We start from the raw sequence: 6,448 nt of genomic DNA on the forward strand, positions 1-6,448 counted from the left end.
TAATTAATTAATTTAACTCAATTATTTTTAAAATTTTAATTTTAGCTTCATTCCTTTATATAAAAGACAATTCAATTTTTAGGTTCATTGAATAATTAATGTATTTGGTCGGTTTATAGATTAGATACGTTGATTATTCCATGAATTAAAAAAGTGATTTATCTCTTAAATAAAAGAACAAAAGTAGTAAAACTTTATTATTGTACACAGATTAAAAAATGTAAGTTATACATTTAATTCTAAAAATGACGTTAATGTGTCACCGTAGAATTGTATTTTAAGGGATTCATTGTCAGTTCTTTCAATATACAATGTCACCTCAAGTATGTGTGTTATTATTTTTAATACTAAAAAAGTGACAGGAAACTTTGACTAAATTATATTTAAATAGTGTTTTTGGATTAAGAAATAATTTAGTTTTACTTTATTATACTAATTTAACCTACTAAATAAGAATTACATTTTTAAAAGACTTATGTGCAGTATATTTGACGAACTTACCAACTAAAACAATCTCCAGAAACATAGTTTATAAATTTTGAAAACTTTAAAATTATTTTTATAAAAAACCATTTTTTTTATAATTATAAATTTTAAAATACCCAAATTTTGTTTGATTGTCGAGTTTGCTATAATCATTTTAAAATTTATTGATGTATTCAAAATTTTAAAAAAACTCAAAGGTAGCTCAATTTTAAACTATTATAATTTTTTATTAATAAACTATTGTAATTCTACATTAGAAAATATTATTACATTTTAAATTAAATTATACTCTTAGTTAAAAAAAAATATAATATGATATTTTTAATTTAATTTAAGAGAAGAAACATTCAAGTTATACGTAATATTAGTTAATTAAATATATTAATTATAAAAATAAAAATAAAACCTTGATTGTTTTTTTAAGTTGACACGGTACTAGTACAATAAGAGTTTAACTTATTAAATTATAGGGACGACTTAAAAATTTCATATGGTAGAATTATGAAATTGATAACTATTAATGTAGTTATTAATAATATTATCCCGAAATTTCAAATTATATCAATTTCTTTCTTATGTTATTTCTATATTTTATTATTTTATATAAAATTACTTATTTTCTTTTATAAACACATATAGAAAGGATTAATTAAAAATAGTTGCACTTGAATTGTGAAACAGTGGGTCAAAAAATCCAAACAATATAGAGAAAAAAACCTTTATATATATATATATATATATATATATATATATATATATATATATATATATATATTATATATATATATATATATATATATATATATATATATATATATATATATATATATATATAAAAAGTATATATATATATATATATATAGATATATATCTATATATAGATATATAAATATATATATAGATATATATCTATATATATCTATATATATGTATCTATATATAGATATATATCTATATATATCTATATATATATATATAGATATATATCTATATATCTATATATATATATCTATATATATCTATATATATATATATATATATATATATATATATATATATATATATAATATATATATATATATCTATAGATAACAACCTTACTTGATCAGACTAACTCACTACCAGCCAATTTGAAAAACTTTAAAAAGTCATAGTTACAATCACAATGAGAACTCAGTCTTTTTTTCTGATTGTCCTTGTTGTTATTTTTTCCTGTGCGTCCTTGAATCATGCTACCTTCCTCAACCTCAATGATCCATTAGTTAATGAGATTGGCAACTTTGCTGTAAACGAGTACAACAAGCAAGGTAATAAGCTAAAATTTGAGAAGGTCGTCGATGGTGTATCTGAAACAACATCCCAAGGGACCAACTACCGCATCACACTTTCTGCATCAGATGGTTCAACCTCTAAAAATTATGCAGCCATTGTATTGGATAATCCAATACAACATATTAGAAAACTGATGAACTTTGCACCTATTAAAGCCTAAATCATTAAAGTAGTTTATCTTATAAAATCATTTATCTTTAGCCTTTAGATTAGTGTACCAATAAAATATATGTTTTGTATATCAGTAATTGATTATTGATCTAAATAAATTATCAATTTAAATTACGCTAAAACTTCATGTGGTTTTCTCTCTCCAGAAAGTTTGTGTTATAACTTTGTAATTTTAGTGTTGGAGTATTCAACCGAGAAAAATTATAATATTTATAAAATAATATCAAATTCATTGGATAAATTTAGAGAAAAACAATCCTACTCAATTATAGAATTTAGTTTGTTAAATATTTTTTTTGACAAATCAAGAGTTTATAGTGTGTGAATCAATCAAAGACAATTTCATAAGCAGTCATATTTTCTTACCGAAACAACGTTTGTTTTAATTGAAAACCTACTATAATCATGTGTAGGGGTTATCGATGGGTTTTAATGTAATAAGTATTTAATAAAAATTCTTGTTCAGTTTTTTTAGAGTTTTTGAAAGTTACTCATAATCATTACAAAAGAATTAATAATATTCATTGTAAAAACAAGAATATACAAAAAAATGAATAAATAATAAACATATTTGTAACTTAATTTGTTTTTTTTATAAATCTCCTTTTATATATTTGTTCTTCTTCAAGATTTTGAATTGTCTGCAGAGTAGAAGTCTTATTTTATAAAATCAAGGGATTAACATCAAAATCGATGTTCAAAAACTGTAAAATAATCAATACTCTTAACTCTTAATAATAACTCTTCATTCCCAATGTTTTTTTAAAAGTAATCTGTTTGTAAATCTTTAAATTAGTTTCTATTCATTTAAAGGTTATCGTTTCTTGATACAGATAAGAGCGGTTCCTTGAACATAAATAATTAGTACATAAAACAATTATATGAAATTTTTTAATATCAATTGAAAGCAACCGAAACCCCCATATACATATAAACCTTATTATATTATCCATTATAATTATATGTTTTGTTGTTTAAATTTAATGAAAAACTCTCGTTGTTATAACATTGAGGAAAATATATAAAATCTCATCAAAGAAGTTTGTAAAATTATTATCATATAGTGCCATGTTATTAGTAGTATTCTTTCTTTTATACACCAAACTTTACAAAATTTGATATATGTATTCATCATGTTTAAATAGAAATAAATATAAATAATTAATTAATTAATTTAACTCAATTATTTTTAAAATTTTAATTTTAGCTTCATTCCTTTATATAAAAGACAATTCAATTTTTAGGTTCATTGAATAATTAATGTATTTGGTCGGTTTATAGATTAGATACGTTGATTATTCCATGAATTAAAAAAGTGATTTATCTCTTAAATAAAAGAACAAAAGTAGTAAAACTTTATTATTGTACACAGATTAAAAAATGTAAGTTATACATTTAATTCTAAAAATGACGTTAATGTGTCACCGTAGAATTGTATTTTAAGGGATTCATTGTCAGTTCTTTCAATATACAATGTCACCTCAAGTATGTGTGTTATTATTTTTAATACTAAAAAAGTGACAGGAAACTTTGACTAAATTATATTTAAATAGTGTTTTTGGATTAAGAAATAATTTAGTTTTACTTTATTATACTAATTTAACCTACTAAATAAGAATTACATTTTTAAAAGACTTATGTGCAGTATATTTGACGAACTTACCAACTAAAACAATCTCCAGAAACATAGTTTATAAATTTTGAAAACTTTAAAATTATTTTTAAAAAAAACCATTTTTTTTATAATTATAAATTTTAAAATACCCAAATTTTGTTTGATTGTCGAGTTTGCTATAATCATTTTAAAATTTATTGATGTATTCAAAATTTTAAAAAAACTCAAAGGTAGCTCAATTTTAAACTATTATAATTTTTTATTAATAAACTATTGTAATTCTACATTAGAAAATATTATTACATTTTAAATTAAATTATACTCTTAGTTAAAAAAAAATATAATATGATATTTTTAATTTAATTTAAGAGAAGAAACATTCAAGTTATACGTAATATTAGTTAATTAAATATATTAATTAAAAATAAAAATAAAACCTTGATTGTTTTTTTAAGTTGACACGGTACTAGTACAATAAGAGTTTAACTTATTAAATTATAGGGACGACTTAAAAATTTCATATGGTAGAATTATGAAATTGATAACTATTAATGTAGTTATTAATAATATTATCCCGAAATTTCAAATTATATCAATTTCTTTCTTATGTTATTTCTATATTTTATTATTTATATAAAATTACTTATTTTCTTTTATAAACACATATAGAAAGGATTAATTAAAAATAGTTGCACTTGAATTGTGAAACAGTGGGTCAAAAAATCCAAACAATATAGAGAAAAAAACCTTTATATATATATATATATATATATATATATATATATATATATATATATATATATATATATATATATATATATATATATATAATATATAATATATATATAGATATATATCTATATATATGATATACCCCTCTGCTCGCTCCTCTCTATCGAGCTCTTCTCTCTCCTCCTATATATATCTTATTATTAGATATATATCTATATATATCATATATATATATATAGATATATATCTATATATATATCTATATATATATTCTATATATATCTATAATATATATATATATATATCTATATATATATATATATATATATATAATATATATATATATATATCTATAGATAACAACCTTACTTGATCAGACTAACTCACTACCAGCCAATTTGAAAACTTTAAAAGTCATAGTTACAATCACAATGAGAACTCAGTCTTTTTTTCTGATTGTCCTTGTTGTTATTTTTCCTGTGCGTCCTTGAATCATGCTACCTTCCTCAACCTCAATGATCCATTAGTTAATGAGATTGGCAAACTTGCTGTAAACGAGTACAACAAGCAAGGTAATAAGCTAAATTTGAGAAGGTCGTCGATGGTGTATCTGAAACAACATCCCAAGGGACCAACTACCGCATCACACTTTCTGCATCATATGGTTCAACCTCTAAAAATTATGCAGCCATTGTATTGGATAATCCAATACAACATATTAGAAAACTGATGAACTTTGCACCTATTAAAGCCTAAATCATTAAAGTAGTTTATCTTATAAAATCATTTATCTTTAGCCTTTAGATTAGTGTACCAATAAAATATATGTTTTGTATATCAGTAATTGATTATTGATCTAAATAAATTATCAATTTAAATTACGCTAAAACTTCATGTGGTTTTCTCTCTCCAGAAAGTTTGTGTTATAACTTTGTAATTTTAGTGTTGGAGTATTCAACCGAGAAAAATTATAATATTTATAAAATAATATCAAATTCATTGGATAAAATTTAGAGAAAAACAATCCTACTCCAATTATAGAATTTAGTTTGTTAAATATTTTTTTTTGACAAATCAAGAGTTTATAGTGTGTGAATCAATCAAAGACAATTTCATAAGCAGTCATATTTTCTTACCGAAACAACGTTGTTTTAATTGAAAACCTACTATAATCATGTGTAGGGGTTATCGATGGGTTTTAATGTAATAAGTATTTAATAAAAATTTCTTGTTCAGTTTTTTTAGAGTTTTTGAAGTTACTCATAATCATTACAAAAGAATTAATATTCATTGTAAAAACAAGAATATACAAAAAAATGAATAAATAATAAACATATTTGTAACTTAATTTGTTTTTTTTATAAATCTCCTTTTATATATTTGTTCTTCTTCAAGATTTTGAATTGTCTGCAGAGTAGAAGTCTTATTTTATAAAATCAAGGGATTAACATCAAAATCGATGTTCAAAAACTGTAAAATAATCAATACTTCTTAACTCTTAATAATAACTCTTCATTCCCAATGTTTTTTTAAAAGTAATCTGTTTGTAAATCTTTAAATAGTTTCTATTCATTTAAAGGTTATCGTTTCTTGATACAGATAAGAGCGGTTCTTGAACATAAATAATTAGTAAATTAAAACAATTATATGAAATTTTAATATCAATTGAAAGCAACCGAAACCCCATATACATATAAACCTTATATATTATCCATTATAATTATATGTTTTGTTGTTTAATTTAATGAAAACTCTCGTTGTTATAACATTGAGGAAAATATATAAAATCTCATCAAAGAAGTTTGTAAAATTATTATCATATAGGCCATGTTATTAGTAGTATTCTTTCTTTTATACACAAACTTTACAAAATTTGATATATGTATTCATCATGTTTAAATAGAATAAATATAAATAATTAATTAATTAATTTACTCAATTATTTTAAAATTTTAATTTTAGCTTCATTCCTTTATATAAAAGACAATCAATTTTTAGGTTCATTGAATAATTATGTATTTGGTCGGTTATAGATTAGATACGTTGATTATTCCATGAATTAAAAAAGTGATTTATCTCTTAAATAAAAGAACAAAAGTAGTAAAACTTTAT

General features: G+C 21.2%; 1 long non-coding RNA gene across 1 annotated transcript; it reads left to right on the forward strand.

Annotated features, from left to right (window-relative positions):
- Window positions 1–1,592: 1,592 nt before the first annotated feature.
- Window positions 1,593–5,217, forward strand: LOC127115093 (uncharacterized). The gene is made up of 2 exons (XR_007800673.1): window positions 1,593–1,816; window positions 4,931–5,217. It is a non-coding gene; the product is annotated as an uncharacterized LOC127115093 (long non-coding RNA).
- The last annotated feature ends 1,231 nt before the right edge of the window (window positions 5,218–6,448 follow it).

This window comes from Lathyrus oleraceus, unplaced genomic scaffold (assembly GCF_024323335.1).
Source record: "Lathyrus oleraceus cultivar Zhongwan6 unplaced genomic scaffold, CAAS_Psat_ZW6_1.0 chrUn1046, whole genome shotgun sequence".
In the NCBI taxonomy this organism is placed as follows: Eukaryota; Viridiplantae; Streptophyta; class Magnoliopsida; order Fabales; family Fabaceae; genus Lathyrus; species Lathyrus oleraceus.